The sequence below is a fragment of the Myxocyprinus asiaticus genome, chromosome 22 (genome assembly GCF_019703515.2).
Source record: "Myxocyprinus asiaticus isolate MX2 ecotype Aquarium Trade chromosome 22, UBuf_Myxa_2, whole genome shotgun sequence".
Lineage (NCBI taxonomy): Eukaryota > Metazoa > Chordata > Actinopteri > Cypriniformes > Catostomidae > Myxocyprinus > Myxocyprinus asiaticus.
The window spans coordinates 35891522-35915868 of NC_059365.1; the positions used below are offsets into that span (position 1 = coordinate 35891522).

General features: G+C 37.1%; 1 long non-coding RNA gene across 1 annotated transcript; it reads right to left on the minus strand.

Annotated features, from left to right (window-relative positions):
* Positions 1-9176: 9176 nt before the first annotated feature.
* On the minus strand, positions 9177-15167 carry LOC127413424 (uncharacterized). The gene is made up of 3 exons (XR_007892585.1): positions 15010-15167; positions 9643-9666; positions 9177-9271 (listed from the first exon to the last, which is right to left on the minus strand). It is a non-coding gene; the product is annotated as an uncharacterized LOC127413424 (long non-coding RNA).
* Between the last annotated feature and the right edge of the window lie 9180 nt (positions 15168-24347).

Sequence of the window (24347 nt, forward strand, 5' to 3'; positions counted from 1 at the left end):
TTTTTGGCACCATTCGGAGTAAATTCTAGAGACTGTTGTGCATGAAAATCCCAGGAGATCACAGAAATACTCAAACCAGCCCATCTGGCACCAACAATCATACCACGGTCCAAATCACTGAGATCAAATTTTTTCACAATTCTGATGGTTGATGTGAACATTAACTGAAGCTCATGACCCATATCTGCATGATTTTATGCACTGTACTGTTGCCACACAATTGGCTGATTAGATAATCGCATGGATGATTGTTGGTGCCAGACGGGCTGGTTTGAGTATTTCTGTAACTGCTGATCTCCTGGGATTTTCACACTCAACAGTCTCTAGAATTTACTCCGAATGGTGGTTTTTATGTTGTGGCTGATCGGAGTATATACTTATATTTTCTATTCGCTTTTTATTTTTATTCTATTTTTTATTTTCTCTGTCTTGTTGTTGTATTGTTTGTGTGCTGGAAGCTTCTGTCACCAAGACAAATTCCTTGTATGTGTAAGCATACTTTACAATAAAGCTCATTCTGATTCTGACATCAAGAGCTCTGTCCTAAGAAGTGAGAGTAGGGCATAGGGAGGATCACTTTCGATTGGAAACCACCCCAATGCAGAGGACGGAGACCGACCGCATGAAGAGAACATGCGAAAACAGCAGTAGCTAGCAAGAGAATTTCAAGTCTTCAGTCAAGTACCAGAGGAAAGATACAGGTAAACAAAAATGTTTACTTTTCAGTCATGTTCAGGTAGCGAGATATAATATTAAACTGCCACCAACTGCCCGGTGTTACTTATATTAGACATTTTATCTTTTATTATGGAACATTTTCTACACATGAAGCAAGTAAGACTGCGAGTCGGTCACTACCAAAAAAAAAAAAAACATACAGGTAAATGAAAATGTTTACTTTTCAGTCATGTTCAGGTAGTGAGATATAATCTTAAACTATCCAATTGCCTGGTATTACTTATATTAGACATTTTGTATTTTATTAGGGAACATTTTCTACACATGAAGCAAGACTGTGAGTCAGCTACCAGAGAGAAAACACAGGTAAATGAAAATGTTTACTTTTCAGTCATGTTCAGGTAACGAGATATAATCTTAAACTAACCAATTGCCCAGTGTTACTTATATTAGATGTTTTGTCTTTTATTAAAGACAATGGCCAGCCAAGGCTGGAGAGAGAAGATGATTGTGAAAAAGAGGAAGAAATACATGAAAGCTTAGAGAAATATGAAACTCCTGAAGAACAGAGAGACCAACAGCAAGGTGATTTAGATGTGGAGAGAGTCAGCAGGCCTGGAAACAGAGAGTAGGCAGACAACTATCTGGAGAGTGAGAGCACTGAACATTTAAAGCAAGAAGAGAAAAGAGATGAAGCCACTGACAGTGAGGCTGAGTGTGACTTTGAGACAGGATGGAGTGAGAGGAGTCCTGTGCATCTCCAAGCACTCCATCTGAACCATCAGGTTTGTGATGCAGCTTAAAATTGCAGAGGAAGTCAGTTTATACATTTATTATAGGCATATATATGCTTGATGAGATGAGTTGAAAACTGAGCTTTAGTTCTGTTTATTTTTTATTAAACAAAATATATAATAATTTTAACTTGCCTAAGGCCTATGAATACTTTAAGTAATTATTCACTGCATCTGCATTCTACACAGATATCTCCAAGTGTAGAGATGATCCACCAGCGCAGCCTCTCTTAACAGCATTTCCAAAGACGCTGATGGGGGACAGGAGGAGCTTCAAAGCAGAATGGTTTAAGATTCATCCCTGGCTTGGGTATTCCAGAATATCCGACACTGCATTTTGTTAAGCCTGCTGACATTTTAGTCCTCCCAACAGCCCAAAGTGAGTTTTTGATATTCCATCTGGTTTTAAAAACTGGAAGATGGCAACCTACAAGGAAGGGGGATTTGCAATTCATGCCAGGTGAGAGCGCCACAAGCAAGCCATGGTTGCATGGAAAGATAATGAAACAGCAGCAAAAAGTAACAGAACATTGCTAAATGTCTTAAACTAGGGATGTGCGAGACTAGTCGACTAAATGGTTCTGATACTGCTAGTCGACACTGGAATTAACAGTCAGTTAATATTTCCCCCCGTTAAACTGATCATTTTTATAAATTTACGTTTGGCTTTTTATTTTTACAGAGGCTGCGCTTAAATTACTGTCATATTAATGTTACATATTTTAAATAGAATGAATAATACAAATATTATTTTAAAAAGAGGATATCTGGAGCAGATACAAAGTTTAATTTCACCTCAGGCTGCGCGTGCTTCCCCCTCTCACTCGCGGTGCGCGCAGGAAAATGCCCCCTCGCTAGACAAGCAAACTCAGCAAAGTAGTTATGAAATCACTTTGGTTGTGGTGCGGGAATCGGCTTTCCAAACGTTTGAAAGTCCCTATGGATGTTTTCACATTTGAGTCTTCTTTAAATCTGTGCATGCTTATACATTATTTTTCTGCTGTGCAGGCTTTTTGAAGCGCAGGATAGCCGCCTCAGGTGAGTCAAGTCTTGTCTTTCACCGGACCATGTCGAAAATGTATGCTTCTGAGTAAGTAGCCTAGAAAATGACTGTTTATTTTCAACGAGGTGAAGACTGTTTAATGGGTTAAACTATCTTTTATTCTGTGTGTCATGTTTAGAATACATTAGGTTTATTGTAGGCTACATAACTATTTTTTCTATCCTATAGCTACTTTTTTTTACATCATAACTGTTTTTGGTTAACATTCTTTACAGAACAGCTGTCATATTAGATCAATGGCTAATGCACAACTGCACGTCATGAAATATTTGCAAATTTTCAGTGCATTTTTTTTCCTCTCGTAGATTTGGCTTAGTCTACCTGTTAATTATTTTCAACAACGTCCTGACTGTTTTAATATGTTAAGTATCTTTTACAGTTTAGAACAGTCTGGGTTGCTCTATTGGTCCTGCAGTTTTTGTTCAATTGTTTTCAATAAATATTCCTGTTAAATATTCACTAACGTTGATTCAGTGAATGCATGTCATGTTCTATATATATATATATATATATATATATATATATATATATATATATATTTTTTTTTTTTTTTTTATCCCCTTTTCTCCCAATGTTGGAATGCCCAATTCCCACTACTTTAGTAGGTCCTCATGGTGGCCCGGTTACTCACCTCAATCCGGGTGGCGGAGGACACGTCTCAGTTGCCTCCACTTCTGAGACCGTCAATCCGTGCATCTTATCACGTGGCTCACTGTGCATGACAGTCTCACAACATGTGGAGGCTCATGCTAAACTCCGCGATCCACGCACAACTTACCACGCGCCCCATTGAGAGCGAGAACCACTTAATCACGACCACGAGGAGGTTACCCCACGTGACTCTACCCTCCATAGCATCTAGGCCAATTTGTTTACTTAGGAGACCTGGCTGGAGTCACTCAGCACACCCTGGATTTGAACTCACGACTCCAGGGATGGTAGTCAGCGTCACTTCATTTTCTATATTTAATGTGCAATGATCATAATGCAAGGTGAGCACATCGCAGATAAATGCCCCTTTTCAGTGGAATTTAGCTTCAAATTTGGAATAGATTAAGTATTTTAATTTTTTTTTTTACTTTTTTCTGAAGGTTGGTTTCTTTTTAGACTAGTCGACTATAAAATTTCCATTTAAACGTCAGTGAAATAAGTCGTTCAGCACATCCCTATCTTAAACAAAGAACACAAAGAACAGATAAAAGAAAACCGGGACTATATGAAAACTATAGTTGAAGTACTTCTATTTACTGCCACACAGAACATTCCTCAAAGAGGACATGATGAATCGGTAGAGTTGGACAACAGGGGTAAATTTATGCCAATTTTAGAAACAATTGCCAAACATGACAAAACTGTAAAAAAAAAAAAAAAAAAAATAATAGGTTGCATTCCAACCATAGTGCCAAATACACCAGCAAAGCAATTCGGAATGAGGTTCTGACTTGTTTGGCAGACATTGGTAAGAACAAAAATGACTGAAGAAGTGAAACAGAGTGAAGTCTTCAGTATTATGGCTGATGAAACTCAAGACATTAAAAAAAGAAGATATCCTAAGTACTCAGGTACTATTACAGTGCAGCCAGTCATGAGTTTTATCCAATTTGAAGCGGCTGATCAGTTAGACGCAGCTGGGCTTACTGAAAAGATTATCCACGTTAGAATGCCATGGTCTAGAATACAGGGAGAATTTAGAAGGCCAAGCCTATGATGGCGCATCTGTTATGAGTGGCAAACATGTAGGTGTACAGGCACGAATTAAAGATGTGGCAAAGCATGCCTTTTACATTCACTGTAGTGCACACAATCTAAATTTGGTACTTGTTGACATAGTCAAAGCAATCCCTGAGGCTGACAGATTTTTCTCTCTGCAGGAAAGACATTACGTGTTCGTGTCTGGGTCACATATGCATAATAAATGGCTTGCTGTACAAAAATAAATGTTCGAAGGTGCTCCTAGAGAACTTCAGAGACTAAGCAATACTCGGTGGGCATGTCGCTATATTTCTTTGTTTAATACCCTGGATAGATTGCCTGCCATTAAGAGAGTTTTGCAGGAGATAGTTGAGGAACACAATGGTGACAGGTCTGTTGAAGCACAAGACTTGCTTGCCCAGTTAGACTTGAAATTCATTGTGCATCTTGTTAAACTATGTAAAAAAAATCACTTGATCTCTCAAAGGCTGTTGATTTAGTTCAAGCTTTGACTCAGACTTTGCATGAGTTCAGAAATGAGTCAGTTTTGATGGTCTCTATACTGAAGTAGTAAATAGAGCCGGACAGTGTAATATTACATTACAGACTGCTGAAAAACATCATACACGGCTAAGTTCAAAATTTGGTGGACACTGTGTTCTTTCTAAAACTGGTGAGAGAAGGGCAGAGGTGGATAAAGCTGGCTTTCGTTCTTCCTTTTTTTACCCAGTGTTAGACCAAATTCCACAACTGTAATATGAGTGGCATCCAAGACCTAAATCCTAAAAGTGATGCATTTCTGAAACAGGAGGTTTTTTGTTGTTGTTGTTGTTGTTGTTGTTTTTTTTTTTTTTTTTTTTGGTAGAATGTATAGCTTGAATATTGAGGATTTGGGGCATGAAATACATCAGTTTAAAAAGGTTTTAGACAGGAAAATAGAACAAGGCATGCAGAGACCCTCAAGTGTGGTGGAGCTGGCATCATTCATGGAATCTTATAGAGAGGTGTTTTTTGAGCTCTATAAACTTTGTAAAATAAGTGGTGCAATTCCAATCAGTACAGCTTCCTGTGAAAGGAGCTTCTCCACTTTAAAACAGGTCAAGACACATCTGAGATCTACTATGGCAGATGAGAGAGTGAGCGACTTGGGGGTATTGACTATTGAATCAAAGCTCTTATAAACTGAGCATACATGATCATGTTACAGATCATCATAAGTGTATTTACAGATTCAGACGACTGCCTGTGTTGATTTGTGTTATCTATTAGATTAAGCATGCAGATTATTGCCTATGTTAATTTCTGTTATACACAGATAAGTGTCAAGGTATTAAGAGTGTGTGCTGTCATATCTGTGAATTTTACAGATGCAGATAATTGTTTTGGCATTAAGAGTGTACAGTGTTATATATGTTACAGATGAGGATAAGTGCATAGATATGACAGTAAGAGTGTATATTGATGTTATATCTGTCACTGATGCAGATCATTGTTTTGGCATTAAGAGTATACAGTGTTATATCTGTCAAAGATGCAGATAATTGTTTTGGCATTAAGAGAGTACAGTGTTATATCTGTTACAGATGCAGATAAGTGCATAGATATGACAGTAAGAGTGTATCTTGATGTTATATCTGTCACAGATGCAGATAATTGCTTTGGCATAAAGAGTGTAGTGTTATATTGGTTAAAGATGCAGAAGATAACTGTTACTGTATCTGAGTGGATAGTGTTTATATTATGTAATGAGAGCAACTCATTTCTCTTTAGATTATACAATTAAAAATTATTAAAAGAAGATTAAATATGAGTGATTAATTCTGATCACCCCACAGGTATACATTTTTGATACAAGTATATGTTTACATGCCATAAAATCAGTGGACATTCTGTAATTTAAATTTGGCTAAATCTTCTGGTGTTTTCCAGTGGACCTTTTTAATAATAGGAGCAAATGGTCAGATTTAATTCAGCTTTATTGGCAAGATATATTGCCAACACATTATAAGACACTATACATACAGATATAAACCAAAATGAATGCTGAAGTTTAAAATCTGAAAATTATTATTTTGTCTGGCTGCTGTTCAGTCTCTATCGTGCACACGTTGGGTCTCTCTTGCGTGCTTTCGCTTATGACACTGGCTTAGATGACAGTGAGAGAGCATTCTCCATACAGTAAATCTGCTCCCATGTTTATTATGACCGGGACATTGCACATAATGAATAAGTGTGCACTGCTCTACACAATCAGTTTCTTTGCTATGATGTACAATTGAGCGTGTACCGCCTGTACATTTATTTATGCCAATTTTAGCCACATGAAGTGGGGAAAAACATTAATAAAGTTTTAGGAAGTGCAAAAAAAAAAAAAGGAAAAGAAAAAAATGGATAGTGCATTAATTGCATTACATTTTTTTAACAAGTTAAAACCATCAATTATTATTACTATTATTATTAATCCCCACGGGGCAATTACAAAATATTAATCCCAGAAATTGATGTGTTACATTTCCCAGCCCTAAGAAAAAACATATTTATTCCTATTAAAGATATAGTACCATAATGTAAAATATCATAATACTTTGAAATATCTTTTTTTTTCCACAACTCTAAAAATAAGGGGTTTCAATATAAAATGGTGCATGACAGCATAGAGAACATTACACAGGACAAAATCACCCATTCACTTTACCTTCTTGTGCATGTAGGGCTTTACTGGTTGTTTAGATCAGTGTTACTATCAGAAATAATTAATAATTATTATCTTAGTTATTAATTAATATTTAAATTAATTAATAGAATCTAACTCATTAAAACCTCATATGGGGCTCCAGTAAATGTAGTGCGCTACGTTTAGGAGCGGGTTTGTTTATTAGCAATAATTAATAATTATCAAAGATAATTATTAATTATTAAAATCAATCAAACATTGATTTGAATCAATGTTAGCTTTTTTAATCCATTCAATCAAGAATTATCAATGATAATCGTGAATTGTTAACATCGATTAAATATTGATTAAAATTAACACTAGCTTATTGATCCTTCAAATTCAACAATCATCAAAGATAATTATCAATTATCAAAAATCAATAGAATATTAATAAGGATTAATATGCCAGGGCACTACCCTGGAATCAGGGACAAATAACCAGATAGTATAACAGTCTCAATATTAGACTGTTCTCTTAGGAAAATCGACATCAATTTTCGGAAAAAAAAAACAATGAAGGTTTGATTCCGAGCACTGACATCCCATCAGCATTTGACACAGGTGTATGCAAAACAAACCAAAACACTTCTCTTTGAAACTTGAAGTTTATTTATGCAGTAATATCAATTAATAATCAATACAATGCAGTCAATAAACTTCCGACTTACAACTACAAACAAAAACAGTGATATGATTAGATATGGTAACCAAAATAATCCTATAACACATGAGGAAGGTGTGTGTGTGTGTGTGTGTGTGTGTGTGTGTGTAACGAAGGACACGCACAAAATGGCGGATGTGACTCTCGTGGAGAGTATGTCATGCGAGATTTCCAGCCGGAGAATATGGCTGCGAATGTGGGCGGAGAGAAACCAGTCAATGGCGTCTGCCAGTTTACCGCGTGTATCCGCTTGTATGATAGCATAGGGACAAAGCTGAGCTTTATCACGAAGTTATCTACTAGCCAAAAATATGTGCAAGAATGTTTGTGAGGGGTCGCACGCATGTGTGTGTGGTTAGTACGAGAGAGAGAGAGAGAGAGAGAATAAAGTGACGGCCCCAAAGCTGGTTTCGCGATCGTGGGAGAGAAAGCAGCTGTTAGTTTATCACTCAGAGACGCTGTAAACCATCCTGCGGTCTTTGATTCTTTAATGGATAAACTCAGTGTGCCGGTCTCACCCGCGATGGCGAAAATGCACAACAGTCCAATGTGGTTAGACTACAACACAGCAGATCTCATTAGTGATAGTAGTACATTACAGTAATACCTTGAGTATTAGCCGCAATGAGCGGACTCGGCAGTCCGTAAACTGTACAAGCAACAACCTTGATACACAAGAATAACATATTATAATATTCTATCGCTGCCCAGACGTAAACCTCTTACTTGAATCGCATGAGGATGCAGCTAGAATGTGTGTTCATCCATCCTTTAACTCCAACTCGGTTCCTCGAGGCTCGGGTGATGACGGGAGGCCGTTTCCTCGCTCTGTCGGCGGGCGGTACGGCTGCTGATTCTCGGCAGGCTGGCGGAGAAATCAGCGACGTCAACTTGATTGAAGATGGAAGAGAAATCTTTTATCTCTTCACTTCTGCAGGCAAACGGATGAAGATGCGGATTGCTCAGGGGTCTCCTTCGGATCCGTTAGAGTGTTCGGTGGAACACAGAGTAATCTCAACTTGTCCAGCGAGATGGAGATTGTATGGCCACAGTTTCAAGTCGGACATTACTTCCTTGTGCCACGAGGCTACGCCTGAGAGCAATTATGAGCTGCATCTATGCATGGCGAACAAAGTTGCTGGAAGCAACTCCCGGAAGCATCTCAGAGTTATTTCTACTCCCGATGACGTCATGGTTGAGAGGTGTTCTGTTGTGTGCCTCATCCAATAGGAGTTGAGAGTTCGATCCTTTAGTGATCAATGCTTCATGGGATTTGTAGTCTGTTTTGGACTCCCTTTGTTTGATTTTGGCACGGTTTTTATCAGTAAGATTTATGACTTTGTATGTGGTCAGGCTTTTACGACTGTTAGGCTTGCCTTTGTCTTCTATCTGAATACATGATGCCCAACATGCATTACACAGAAAAATAGTTCTATCAGGAAGACTCGCAGACATGAGTGAAATTTAAGATGACATTTATTTAATGAATATAAAACAGAAATGTAATCTCTCTCGTTGGCGTAAGCCCCGTCTGGCAGTCCGAAGAATTTGTACTCAGAACCGTCAAATCCTGCTGGAGATATGAGGCAGGGGCGAGGAGCCTACCCCCGTGCAGGACAGGACTCAACTGGTGGTGGTGGGGTGGTGGAGGCTGCCGTGTTAGCACACTGAAACAGCAATGTGATAGATTGTGAGCCGACTTATAAAGCAATGGCTTACATGTGATTGGCTAGGAGTTACCTAGCTAATGGTACAATGATGTACAACTGCTAGTCTTCCCGCTAGAATTACGCTGCACTTACATTTCTATCAAGAAGACTCGCAGACTTGAGTGAAATTTAAGATGACATTTATTTGATGAATATAAAACAGAAATGTAATGTCTCTCTTTGGCGTAAGCCCCGTCTGGCAGTTCGAATAAGTTGTACTCGGAACTGTCATGTCCTGCCAGAGATAGGAAGCAGGGGCGAGGAGCCTACCCCAAAAGAGAGAAAGTAGAATACTACCCCCAAAAGAGAAGATCCAGTCAGGTACAAACCAGGTCTTGTGTTAGGCGTTCATTCTGGAGAAGAGGGGAAAGAAAAGAGATGTGAACACCTAGATTTGACATGAAATGCGCAATATCTCTGGCATGGTTGTGCGATACCTTTGCAATAGGAAAAGCCGTGCGTTTGTTTTTGTTTTTTTCTCTTTTTTTTTTTCCTTCCTTGAGTTTGATTTTGTTCTTGTCTGTTTTTTTTTATTTTTTTTTTATTTTTTTTATTTTATCCTTGTCCTTGAGTGCGATTTTAGGCCCTCCATCGAGGAGCCCCTGGTTGTGCAGAATCTTTGCCAAAGATGAACAACTTGGTATAAGGCCCTACGTTAGGCCAACATTGTTGTGCAGTCTTTGTTGAAAGATAAACAACATTTGATTATGAAAACCCTCCAATGAGGGAAGAGTTATTTGAGATATCTTTGCCGAAAGGTGAACAACGTGGCGTAAAGCCATACGATAATGGCGACATTACGTGCAATACCTTTGTTGAAAGGAAACAACATTTGATTATGAAAACCTTCCAATGAGGGAAGAGTTGTTTGAGATATCTTTGCCGAAAGATGAACAAAATAGCGTAAAGCCATACGATAATGGCGACGTTGTGTGCAATACTTTTCATTGAAAGAAAACAACATTTGATTATGAATCCTCTGATGAGGGCGGGCATTGTTTGATGTTTATCTTTGCCAAGGTGAACAGCATACATAAAGCCATACGTAATGGCGATGTTGTCGTGCAATACCCTGTTGAAAGATATCCCATGATAGTGTGAGCTGTCCAGCGAGGGTGAGCTGGCTTGTGCAATACCTATGTAAAGGAAACCATGCTTGAGATTATGGAAGCCCTGGCGAGGAGGGTAGACATAGTTATGCATTATCCTTGCAAAACGATGGATGTGCTTGAATTGAATCATTGTGTAGGGAAAGATGTGATGAGAGAGAGCCACCAACCACCACAAGATAGGTATGAAAACTTATGGCTGATGGAGAGTTGAGCTTGTTTGATGATTTGGGTTAGGTCGACTATATTTCAGGTGGGATGAGGAAGACCAGCGGCCGAGCATTTTGACAGGGGACTCCGGTATACCTCGAAGAGCAGCAGTAGTAGCTGCTCCGATGCGAAAAACAGTGCCCCGAGAAGACATGAGGGGAGAGACCACAATGTTTTAGGGTAGCGGTGGGGTGGTTTCTGAACCAGTAGCGCAATATGGGGACTAGGGATGGAGTGATGAATAGGGGAGGAAATTTGAGATGTCTAGTGTGAAAGCAAAAGGAAATTAGCGCACACTAGAAGATCAGAATGGAAAATAGAGGAGTACTGTGTGATTGGCAGGAGGAGGAATTGTGGGCCCAGGCGGAGTTGTAGGAAGTAAGTGTCCAGTTAAAAAGAACTTAACATTTTCAAAAACGCATGTCGAGACACCTGCGCTCTGTTTCATTCTTTGTGCTGCATCTAGATTTTTTTTAGCGCAGGTGTCACGAGTCAATGTTCTGAACAAGTTCAGGCTGTAAAGAGGGGACTATTGCAGTGTTTCATTTTATTCCAGATTGTTCTGCACCAAGCAAAGGTTTCATTTAATCCAGAGCCATGTTACAGAGTAAAATTCATGCTTGAGATTGTACAGTAATTACACATGTGAATTGTGCATTTCATGTTATCATCAGTTCCACAGGATGTTTTTCCTAATTTTATTATTTTTATAGTGAGACACTTGATTTACTTTAGAGCACGCTTCTTTGCAGCAAGCTTATGATACATTTTTGGCAAAGTTTGCCAGAGCTTGATATGTTGCTTCTTAATGTTCTCTAAATTGACTGACAAGCGCCATCTCCCATCAGACATTTTTTGTCAATTTAAATGTGTTTAATTTTTCCTATGGTGCTACGATAGCACATTACATGGGCAGCCCCAGTTCAAGTCCCACAGAAACCATGAAGTAATCAAATTTACATAATCAATAATGTGCGTGATTTGAAGGTTGCATTATGACTCCTCTGACGGTTAGGTTTAGGGTTGGGGTTTGTGTTAGGGAGTAGATTTAATAAAATATGCATTCCTGTTAAAAGTATTACATCATTTACAACTAAAAATATAACACAGCACCACTCTGTGGACATTTCACCTGGAAACTGAAGCTCATACGTTCAACAACACTTACAGTTTCAGCCAATGGGGGCATTGATTCAAATTTCAAAAAGAACAGAACTTTTCAACCTACAGTAGGTAGTCAACCAGAATGACCCTTACCATCACAGAGAAAAAAATATAAGCCACATGTGAAACTCGTTTACAAAATCGCAGGCAGGAGGCACAGGGTTTTTTTTTTATTTTTATTTTTTTGTACCTTTGTTGGTCAGAACAACATAAGCTAGAATAGTGACAATGTGATTTTAAAAGATCAATAAAGTTACAATTAATTTATTGCATTTAAGTTATAGCATTATTCTTATTTAATCTTGATAAATTTATTATAAATAGGTGTAAGACTCTAGCTTCAATATTTGACCACTGTTTTAATTTTGAAATGTTACAGTGACAGCAATTTTTTTTAATGTGTGTCAGGAGTACACATCAGACATGAAATCAAAGCAAGAGTTATACACATTTAGAAGGGAACGAGAGACATTCCTGTTCAATCGTAAAACTGTCGCTTATTTGTCATGACAGTCATGGCTTAAACAATGTCCCTTAGGGCTTTGAGTACAAAAGTGTGCACATTTAGAGAAAAATTGATGAATTGATGAAAGAGTTCTCAAGTTTACTTCAAATTTCTTTAAAGATAATTATCATTAATGTTCATTTTACACCATAGGTGGGAGGCAAAATCTAGAGCAAGCCTATAGGCATGACAGCACACTGGAATAATAAGAAATAAACACTGTCCTTTCCTGATGCAGCTAACAAAGTGAAATTAAAAGATGGAATGAAATTGGCACAAGGCATGAAATTGGCATAAGGCATGACGATATGTGGTCCCTGCCAACAATGCCAGCGCTAACTTGAAATGTTTTAGAGAGTTAGATCCTATTTATACCAAGCCCAAATTATTGGTGCCAATATCCATTCCGAACAAGCTTTTAAATTGGAACAATGAATTGAATTATGGCACTATTCATACCGGGTCCGACAAATCATCCATCTACAATCCGAAGTTTAAAAAAAAAAAAAAAAGAGAGAGCAGTATATATTTATTTTTCTTTGGACTGCAAACAATACTAACTGACCAATTAGATATGAGCTTTTTGTCATGTTTTTCAGAGTTGCTGCTTCAGAGCGTTGGTGGTGCTGATCAACTGACAAATACTGGCATTGGATGTGCAGATACTAATGAGCATAAAACACATTTTAAAATTTAGAGTTTAAAAATACAATGCAGTATTTAATATGTATATCACTGTGCATGTTAGATTATCCTGGCATTAAAAATATCACTGAAGTTTGGACTAAGCTTGAAATAAAATATCACAAAAGACTCCTTAAATGCAATATTTTACTACGAGTGAAGCCAAACCTCACTGCTATTTTTACTGCAAGTATAATATAACAATAAAGCATTCCTGTAATGGTGCTCTTTTTCTCACCATGCACAAGAAACCCTGAATTCAGTACAAATATGAAATCCTTAAATAAAGAAAAGACCTTGAGCCCATGTTTTCTCTTAGATTATTTTTTTGCATCATATTTTATCCTACAACTTTTTTTCACTTAATGGACATTATTTCATGCGTATTTATATCACTGTACCTTGTGTTTTATTATCCAATCATTAAAAAAAAAGTTTATTTATATATTTTTTTTCTCCCTTTTTCTCCCCAATTTGGAATGCCCAATTCCCAATGTGCTCTAAGTCCTCATTGTGGCGGAGGACGAATCTCAGTTGCTTCCATGTCTGAGACCGTCAATCCACACATCTTATCAAGTGGCTTGTTGAGCGTGTTACCGCAGAGATGTAGCACGTGTGGAGGCTTCATGCTATTCTCCGCGGCATCCATGCACAACTCATCACGCACCCCACAGAGAGTGAGAACCACACATTAAAGCAACCACAAGGAGGTTAACCCAACGTGACTCTACCCACCCTAGCAACCGGACCAATTTGGTTGCTTAGGAGACCTGGCTGGAGTCACTCACTCAGCACACCCTGGATTCGAACTCGCGACTCCAGTGGTGGTAGTAAGTTTGTTTATACTTGAATATAGCAAAATACAGGTGGCAATATATACTAGCAAAATACAAGTGGAAATATAAAGACACAAGACAACAGCGCTCTTTACTCATCTCACTTATACAAAAAACACAAATTGTATATATTTTTCAAAATGCATAAAAAACGTGGAAAGCACAAAATTAAACAGCCAAATTAGGTAAATAAATTCCTTAGAGTAAAATATATTCATGTTAATTATTAAATTAATATCATGCATTGACAGCTGAATGCTGAAAGGTCTGTGCAGTAAACTGGAATAAATGTGTTTGTAGAACTGCGCCATCTATTGAACAGGGGTTAAAAAAATAAAAAAATAAAAAACATTTTATTTGTTCCATCCTGGTGTAAATAGACCTTTCATTGGCAGTTGTGAACAGGCCTATCCTGGTTAATTTATTTTAACCAAAGTCATCTCAGCCCTGGCAGTAGTTTCAAGTTTGACTGAAAAGTGGTTAATTTAGCCTTCACATGTCGACATGGACAGTCAGTGTTTGAACTGTGTCAGAGCTCTTGGGGAGTTCCCTTACTCTATGCATTAATAACATTAATGTGGGGAAACATGGCGATATTGCTGTGAGAGAGAAAAGAGTTTGGGTCTGCAGAAAAAGTGCTGCTGTTAGCCGCGAAAGCACGGGTCTGTCAACCCCGTTTGAACTGAATAATTACGTCAGATGCACGTTCCACTCTCCAAGAATCACTACGGGAATCCCTACCAAAAATTCACCGAATGAGTTGTAAGATGAGAGTGAGATGTTAGGCTGAAACGACAATAATTTTTAGAATTTAGATAGAGGCCACCGTGCCTGAGATGCATAGTGTATGGTAGAGCTATAAATAAGACGTTCAATTATATTTCAATACATTGTTTTCTCTGTTGTTGTTATTGTTTATCAGCATGGATTAAATATTTAAAGATATTGTCATAGACACAGCAAAATAGATGGACAAAGATATTTCTTCACATAGCATCAATGTAATTGCTTTACAAATGTTTGATAGTGAGCCAACATTTAGTGTTAGATAAATACTGGCAAAATGATGTGCATATTAAAAGCATGCATATAATTAACCTTTAGTGACGGTTCAGGTCTCAATAAATAATTAATGTCAGTAATTAAGGAGTACCAACAAACATAAATCAAAGAAAAATGATATCTTACCATTATTGTGAGGTGAAAATGAGAATCCACTCTGACAGCATCTCCAAGTTGCTGTCTGTAAATTTCTTCAGAAAACGCGTGGCACACTTGGGCATGTTTAGAAATGTCTGGCTTTTGCTGGGTTTAAATTAACAACCCAACTTGTTAGGTTAGATTACCCCAACGTGTGATCTGTCCCATATTTAAACAGCATTTAAGTTGTTTTTAACCCAGCATTTGGGGTCTGCCAAATGGATAAATATAAGTATGAGCCAAAAGTTAAACATATGGAAGAGTTCTTCTTTTCCCTTTTATGCTTTCTCTTTCTCTCTCTCTCTCTCTCTCTCTCTCTCTCTCTCTCTCTCTCTCTCTCTCTCTCTCTCTCTGCTCCTCTTGCCAATAGGAAACATGATGTACTGGAACTGAAATTGAAATTTCATAGAAAACACACTAATGATTGAGCTAATGACAAAACAACAGACAGAATACGAATAACAAAAACATAATATATGAAACATCATTCAACATTAACGCTTGTCCCACATAACCACAAAAAGAACTGAGTTTTCAAGGAGAACAATTTTCAGTTGGAATGCAAAGAGAACTGGTTTCTGTTTCGTTCTCTGAGTCACTCTCAAATGCCATTGAATGGAAGTCATGGATTGCAACATTTTCAAAATATCTTTTGTGTTCAGCAGAAGAAAGTCAGTCATATAGGTTTGGGATGACATAAGGGTGAGTAAATGGTAACAGAATTTTCATTTTAGGGTGAACTACTCCTTTATAGAGGACTCAAGTGGAAAAAATACTCTATATTATTATTGTTAGTGACTCACCTGTAGTGAAGACAAATTGCAGAACAATATTAATCTGGGCTGAAAACCTTTGCCACATGGCATTCATATTTATAAGGTCATGGCATCAGTGAGGTCAAGCACTGATGTTGGGCGATGGGTTCTGGCTCGGCATTCCAATTTATCACAGAGGTGTTCAGTGAGGTTCAGGTCTGGGTTTTGTACAGAGTCAAGTTCTTCCACAACAGATTTAGTAAACCATTTCTTTGTGGAACCCTGGACCCTGTGCACAGATGCTTTATCATGCTGTCAGAGCAAAGGTACGTCCCATTCTACTGAAAATGTTTGTCTAAGGAGATTGCATGGCAGCGTGCTTAATTTTATGCATACGTTAGCAATGGTTGTAACTGAAAATGCCAAACTCCTTAAATAGTAGGATTTGTACTTCTGGCCATGTAGTGTTTATTGTTGAAAAAAAAAAAACGTTTTGTGACAAGTGACTTCAGCTAAGACAAGTGTCACTTAGTCCTCTTTAAAGGAGTAGTTCACCCCAAAATGAAAATTCTGTCAACATTTACTCACCCTCATGTCATCCCAAACCTATATGACTGACTTTCTTCTGCTGAAAACAAAAGAAGATGTTTTTAAAATGTTGCAATCCCTATCAAATGTCAAACACTACGTATGTTTTTAAAGACTGATAAAGATGCAGGGTTAATTACACACACAGACAGTCAGTGCATAGTTTAAAGATAAAGAATTACTGCCGTTGGCAATGTATTCCTATAATGAGCAAGTCATGATTATTATTTAAAGGTCAAACAACTGCTCTTCACAACAGAAACACTCTACATCAGACATAGGTTGTACTGGATGTCATAATACTCCAACAATAATCTCTGGTGAGCGAGAGACTACATATAAAACATACAGATTTCTCTCTCTATCTCTCTCTTTCTCTCTCATTTTTGTGCATTTCAGAACTGTGCCGGAGTGACAGCTGAAAGAAACCTGAGTTGTCATCTGTTCTCTGTGCCATTTGAGACGAACATGAAATTCAATTGTTTCCGGCCCACGTTATCCATCATTTTTATTAGTGCAGCAGTGAGATAAGACTTAGTTATCTTTTCAGGGAATCCATTTGCTCCACATGAGTAATGTCAAACAAAAGAGAAAATCTCGAACTGGGGCTAACGGCATCGCCGCTCGTGGGACTCTGTCATTGATTAGAAGCGGTTAAAGTGAGACATGTTTGTGTTGGGCAGGGGGAGGGGGGACTTTTTGGCATGTATGTTATTTCAGCATTATCAGATTAGAGTCGCATTCGGCATGCTGCTCCTTAAGCATTTTGCACAAAAAAAAAAAAACAATTATATATATATTATATATATATAAATGCTATGACAGATTGAGATAAATGGGGAGCCAAATGAGCTGACAACAACACGCCCCAGGCAATGCTTTACTATTCAATTAGTCTTTAAAAAGGCTTTGGAGAGAGTGGCTTCCTTCCACCAGTCCACATGAAAGAAAAGTGGTTTCATGCAGTATTCTCATTAGGAAAGCTTTAGGGGGAATTCTCATATATTCATTTCCATCCATCTGCCCACCCAGGTGTGCACTATACTCATATATAATGAAGGAAGTCTCCCCCACCAGGTCACTGAGTCTTGAGACATGGGACTAAACATGTCCCACAACTTAACCTGCAATTAGTTTTTAAATAGCAGCATTTCCCAGTATGAAATAAACCAGAGATGACCACTAGAATGTGCTTAAAGGAATAGTTCCCCAAAAAATTTAAATTCTCTTATGGATTAATTTTATGTTGCCTTTGTGCTTTTTGGAGCTTAATTTTTATTTAAATTTATTTTTATTTTTTTTTATTTTTTTTTACATTAAAATTTAAAACAAATATTATTTTTTATATATTTTGAACTGATTTGTCAATATTAATACTATTTGGCACATTTTTGTATTTGACAATGCTGACCTATTTTAAATGACTAAATTATTAAGTATGAGATTGCATCCAAACTGAATATCTATGAACATATTGAATAAATTATTTCCAAATAATTCCTTGATACATAAACCTTTGCTTACACTTTATTTTACAGTGTTCTTGTTACAGTGCAATTAAATAAGTAATTAATGATTATTACTAATTAACAACATGTACTTACTATAGGTTTAGGGTTTGGTTTAGGGTTAGGGTTAGTTCCTTTATTTATGCATAACTTAATGTTATTACTATAGTCAATACATGTAATATGTGTAACAAGGACACTGTAAAATAAAATTCAGTTCTGTAGCCTATTTTGAAATCCTTTGTCTCAAGAATCAGTGCTGTGACATTTACCTGTCAGTTAAGAGTAGAAATGCATTGAAACTGTGGCCTGGCATTGATCAGTGGAGCTCATTTGGACAATGCAGGTTCAATTATATAACCTGAACACGTTCCTTCCTTTTCAAAAAATAATTTCCTGTTTCCTCTTCACTGTAATATTGGTAAATATGCCAAAATAAAACAATAATTAAAAAGTATGAAGATGTACAGTATTTGGCAATGTGTTAAGGCTATATATGCTGAAGGTCACGTGACATTGAGTGAGGTCTAAAATCTGAGACGACTAGTGTAAATGTCAACAAATGTCATAAAAATTTGAGTGAAAAGTTGTATGTATATGAATTTAATAATTTCTTGGTATTTGGTATGTCTGCCTTTTGCTGCCTAAAGGAGTTAACAAGGAGTTTACACACACACACATATATATATATATATATATATATATATACACACACACACACACACACACACACACACACACACTGGTGGCCAAAAGTTTGGAATAATGTACAGATTTTGTGGTTTCGGAAGGAAATTGGTACTTTAATTCACCAAAGTGGCATTCAACTGATCACAATGTATAATCAGGACATTACTGATGTAAAAACAGCACCATCACTATTTGAAAAAAAAAAAAAAAAGTCATTTTTGATTAAATCTAGACAGGTCCCATTTCCAGCAGCCATCACACCAACACCTTATCCTTGAGTAATCATGCTAAATTGCTAATTTGGTACTAGAATATCACTTGTCATTATATCAAACACAGTTGAAAGCTATTTGGTTCATTAAATTAAGCTTAACATTGTCTTTGTGTTTGTTTTTGAGTTTCCACAGTATGCAATACACTGGCATGTCTTAAGGTCAATATTAGGTCAAAAATGGCAACAAAAAAAAGAAACAGCTTTCTCTAGAAACTCATCAGTCAGTCATTGTTTTGAGGAAGGTAGGCTATACAATACTTGAAATTGCCCAAAAAAAAAAACCAAACACTCAAGATTTCATACAAAGGTGTACACTACAGTCTTCAAAGACAAAGGACAACTGGCTCTAACAAGGACAGAAAGAGATGTGGAAGGCCAGATGTACAACTAAACAAGAGGATAAGTACATCAGAGTCTCTAGTTTGAGAAATAGACGCCTCACATGTCCTCAGCTGACAGCTTCACTGAATTCTTACCACTCAACACCAGTTTCATGAACAACAGTAAAGAGAATACTCAGGGGTGCAGGCCTTATGGGAAGAATTGCAAAGAAAAAGCCACTTTTTAAACAAAAAAACTAAAAGAAAAGGTTAGAGTGGGCAAAGAAACACAGACATTGGACAACAGATAATTGGAAAAGAGTGTTATGGATCTTAACCCCATTGAGCTTTTGTGGGGTCAGTTAGACTGTAAGGTGTGTGAGAAGTGCCCGACAAGACAGCCACATCTATGGCAAGTGCTACAGGAAGCGTGAGGTGAAATGTCACCTGAGTATCTGGACAAACTGACAGCTAGAATGCCAAGGATCTGCAAAGCTGTCATTGCTGCATGTGGAGGATTTTTTGATGAGAACTCTTTGAAGTAGATTAAGAAGTTCTGATAATTTTTTCAAATTGTAATAGTAATTTTTCACGTTATTAATGTCCTGACTATAAATTATGATCAGTTGAATGCCACTTTGGTGAATAAAAGTACCAATTTCTTTCCATAAGAGCAAAATCTGTACATTATTCTGTCAGTGTGTGTGTGTGTATATATATATATATATATATATATATATATATATATATATATATATATATATAAACACACTACCATTTAAAAGTTTGGGGTCACTTGCATGAAATGTTTCTCATGATCTTAAAAACCTTTTGAACTGAAGGCGTATGCTTAAATGTTTGAAATTAGTTTTTTAGACAAAAATATATTTGTGCCAACATATTAATTTATTTAATTACAAAACTACAATTTTATTAAAAAAAAAAAAAAAAAAAACGTTTTGAAATGGATGACTTGGACCAAATAATTAAGAAAAGCTGCCAATAAGTGCCCAGCATAGATGGGAACTCCTTCAATACTGTTTAAAATGCATCCCAGGGTGATACCTCAAGAAGTTGGTTGAGAAAATGTCAAGAGTACATTTCTGCAAAATCTAGGCAGTGTGGCCACTTTGAAGATGCTAAAATATAACATTGTTTTGATTTATTTTGGATTTTTTTAGTCACAACATAATTCCCATATTTCCATTTCTATTATTCCATAGTTGTGATGACATTACTATTATTCTAAAATGTGAAGAAAAATGAAAAACATAAAGACTGAGTAAGTGACCCTAAAATTTTGAATGGTAGTGTGTAATTTATATATATTAAAATATTTATTCTTCATTTCACATTGTATTTTTGGTTTGTTTAATTTAAACACAATGCGACAAACTGTACTAAATCCATCATAAAAACTGATAAACACAAAAGAGCTGAGCTAAATTCATAAAAACCACATTAATGCATCGTGTTGCAGTTTGGTTATGTTTTAACCTGCAGGTTATAAACGACTCAGGACACTGATAAGGATACATGTCCCCTTGGGCCCACATTTTCCCATGGCTAACGGCAACGACGGGAAAAGTCAACAGTGAAAGGCCAGATTCTCAAACTAACGACAGCCAGGAGCACCTGCAGAACACAGCACCACCTTTTACCATTTCTACTATAAATCAATTGAGGTTATTTTTTCTCTCTTTTTTTTTTTAATTATGCCAGGATGATGATGTATTTCCCCCTAATAAGACATGAATAGGAAATGAAAGGTCGGTGTTAGCTAGATAAATGACCACCATTATTTCACCAATCGGAGAGAAGCCCGTCTATATGTTCTAATTTGAATGATAATAAAATTCTGAAATGCTTTGTCCTAGCAGGCCACTTTCTCCATGATAAGCAGCTTGGCAAGGTAACCTTGTCTGGTAACCCAGGTTGTTCCAAATGAAAAGTACCAAAAATAAATCGCAGTGCTCCTATCGAGAGAAAATAGTTACATGGGTCAGAAATTAAGGGTGGCTCAGGACAAAAATGCCATAATACCTCCAAAATTCAAAATGTGGGGGCAAAAATTACCCTTGTAAGGAATTACTCTGTTTTTTATTTGTAGCATCTTATAAAGTCCCTAGTTAGTTTAGTCTAGGTTATACATATTATGGCATAAAATATGAGTTTATGTTGATCTAATTCTTAGCGTAAGAGGTAATAAAGTCTCAATCTTAAGAATGTGTATTAATGAATTGTTTCAATTAATAATAACATATTTGACATAAACGACTATGACAGTTTGTTTTAAATGTTTAGAGAGCAAAAAAAAAAGCCTTCATAAAAGGTAGAAAATGCCCATGAAAATCAGATCCAGGGAGCAAATATTGCCCCTAAATGTAAAAGTTATTTTTATTTTTTTTGACACTGCATGACAATACAAAACATTGCTTTAGATTTCTAGATCTTTAAAATCAAGAACAGCAAGACCAACACCCATATTGTTATTTCAAACCAAAATGATGTGGTTGCTTAAGCAGTTGCATTTTTAATGTCACATTTGCTTTTATGATTCTATCAGTTGGGTTTAGGGTTAAGGTAGGGAGTTAGGTTTTGTTTAATTTAAAAATCTGTAGAGCATTAACCTTCAAAACCTCAATATATTGTTTATTTCCATATCATAGAACATAAGCCTATCATTGGCCTGCAGACCATAACAATCCATTTTGAATTTCGTTCATCTGTCCAAGGCAGACTCAATATAAGGACTTTTCTAAGGAAAAAGCTTTTGGAGCATCTCATTTTGGTTGTGCCATGTCATAAGCATTAAACATAGTTTGAAATGTAGAAAAATACGCCTCAAGACCCCTGCATTTTGAGTTTTACTCCATTCAGCTGTGTTTGAATGCAAGAATGCATCCTCTTCTTTGTTGTCAGAAAAGCCCAAAGTATACTTCTGTTTCTACGCTTATGCTAGCTAGGTGTGGTTTGTTGCCTGTGCAGCTGTAGTTGCGTTTACTGCCTGCTGACTTAGACTCGTAAAAACATGAAGGTGGTTCTTCAAACTTGAATTGCTCTTATGGTTGGAAAATTCCCTTTTACTGTCCAGAGGCATAATTCATTGCGTTAATTTTCTTTACACATTATTTTTAATAAAATTAATCGCATTGAATTAACATATTAAATTAATGCCATAGTAATTTTAACTAGATAGTAAAGTTTGAAGACAAACTTTATGTTGGCTTGATAAAGCCTTGTCTGAAAGTTTAAAATCGTTGGAAGAGTTGGAAGTTTGAAGGTCTTACAGTCAGACAGACAGAAGGAACATCATACAGATAGACAGCCAGCTGCAAGAAGTCCTATGCAATGCTACCCCTTGCTTGTTTTTTCTGAATGGCAAAATGGTTGCTAGGGTAACCCCATTTGGTTGCTAGGTAGTTACCAATGTGATACTGAAAAGGTTCTTTGCTACCCTGAGTCAAATGAATGAAACCAGAAGTCTCTATGATGTTCTGGTGCAGAGATATATGATTTATTACTTGGTTGCTAGGGTAACCCCATCTGGTTGCTGAGCAGTTACTAGGGTGATAGTCATCAAGGCCCCTTGCCATCCTGAGTGAAATAAATCAACCCGGAAGTCTCTACGATGTTCTGGTGCAGAGATATGTGATTTGTTACTTTGTTGCTAGGGTAACCCCATCTGGTTGCTAAGCAGTTACCAGGGTGATACTTATCAAGGCTCCTTGCCATCCTGAGTGAAATAAGTCAACCCAGAAGTCTCTACGATATTCTGGTGCAGAGATATGTGATTTGTTTCTTGGTTGTTAGGGTAAGCCCATGTGGTTGCTTGGCAGTTGTCAGTGTAATACCTAGAAGGCTGCTTGCTGTTCTGAGTCATACAAGCCAACAATGAAGTCTCTACGACATTCTGATCCTGAGATACCCATCTAAGCGATTTTAAATGGAAGTCAAAGGGGTTTGGTTGCTAGGGTGCTCTAAATGGTTGCTAGGGCGTGGCTAAGTAGTTTCCATGATGATACTTGAAGACTGATTGCTCAACCAATTCAAACAAGCCAACTCTTCTGTCTGTAGGACATTCTGATCTGAAGATATCCATCTAAGCCATTTTGAATGGCAGTCAAGGGGTTTTGGTTGCTAGGGTGCACTAAATGGTTGCTAGGTTGTACGCAGTTGCTAGGGTGTTAAAGTGATGGAGTGAAAGAGAATAAAAAGAGTGGAGTGATGGAAAGATAGAAAAGAGTGTGATAGATAGAAAGTATGAGTGGTAGAGTGATAGTAAGTAGACTGAATCCTCTAAAGGAGTTATTACAGGGAAAAGTTCTCTCACCTTGAATGGGAGTCCATTTAAAATCAGTCCTGTTCGGAAGTCTGATACGGGAATTCCGGAAGTCCGATCAGTTAGAGAAGAGAAAGCAACCCGAGTCAGACCAGTCTGAAAGTCTGTGGCGAGTTTGGTGTTTGTAGCTTGAAAGCTCTAGGAGGAGATATTGTTTAAATTTTGGCTCAGAATAATAATAATAATAATAACAATAATAAGCTTAAATACTAGATCAGTATGTTGGCTTTGTCAAACCAGCATAAATATATAATTCAATATTAATAAATACAATTTGATTTTAAAGGACATTTTTGTTTGATTTGGTGTGATAAACAATTGTTTTTTATTGCATTGGGTTGCCTCTTGATGTCCAGTGTAAAATCTGGGTCTTGACGCAAAACCAGTTGAGAACCACTGATGTAGATGACACACAAATCTCTGATTAACCTCTTCCACAAAAGATGTTTCAGGGCATCATTCTCCCTCTGTGATTACATAAGAGGATTTTCCTGAGTAGATCTTCCTCACTCAGCCTTATATCAGTGTCTCATGGCATTGTGAATAAATGAGGTGTCTAGACAAAGAGACAGGTTGGGACAGGAAACCAACAGCATTTCCCATGAGGTCTGCTGTGGTGCATCAATGAAAACAATCTTCAAAGTCAATTCATTTCACACTAATGTGTTGTTTTTCGGCTGCTTGCAAACCATCATTAGTGTTTCGGTTCCTAAATGAATAGTGTATTTTTAGCCTGTTGGAAGCGAGGTATTGGATGGCCATGCTAACATTAATAATAAATCACATCGTCCTTGTTTTGGAATACATCTGAAAAGCAATGAAATGTGATAAACTGCTTCATCCGGGTTG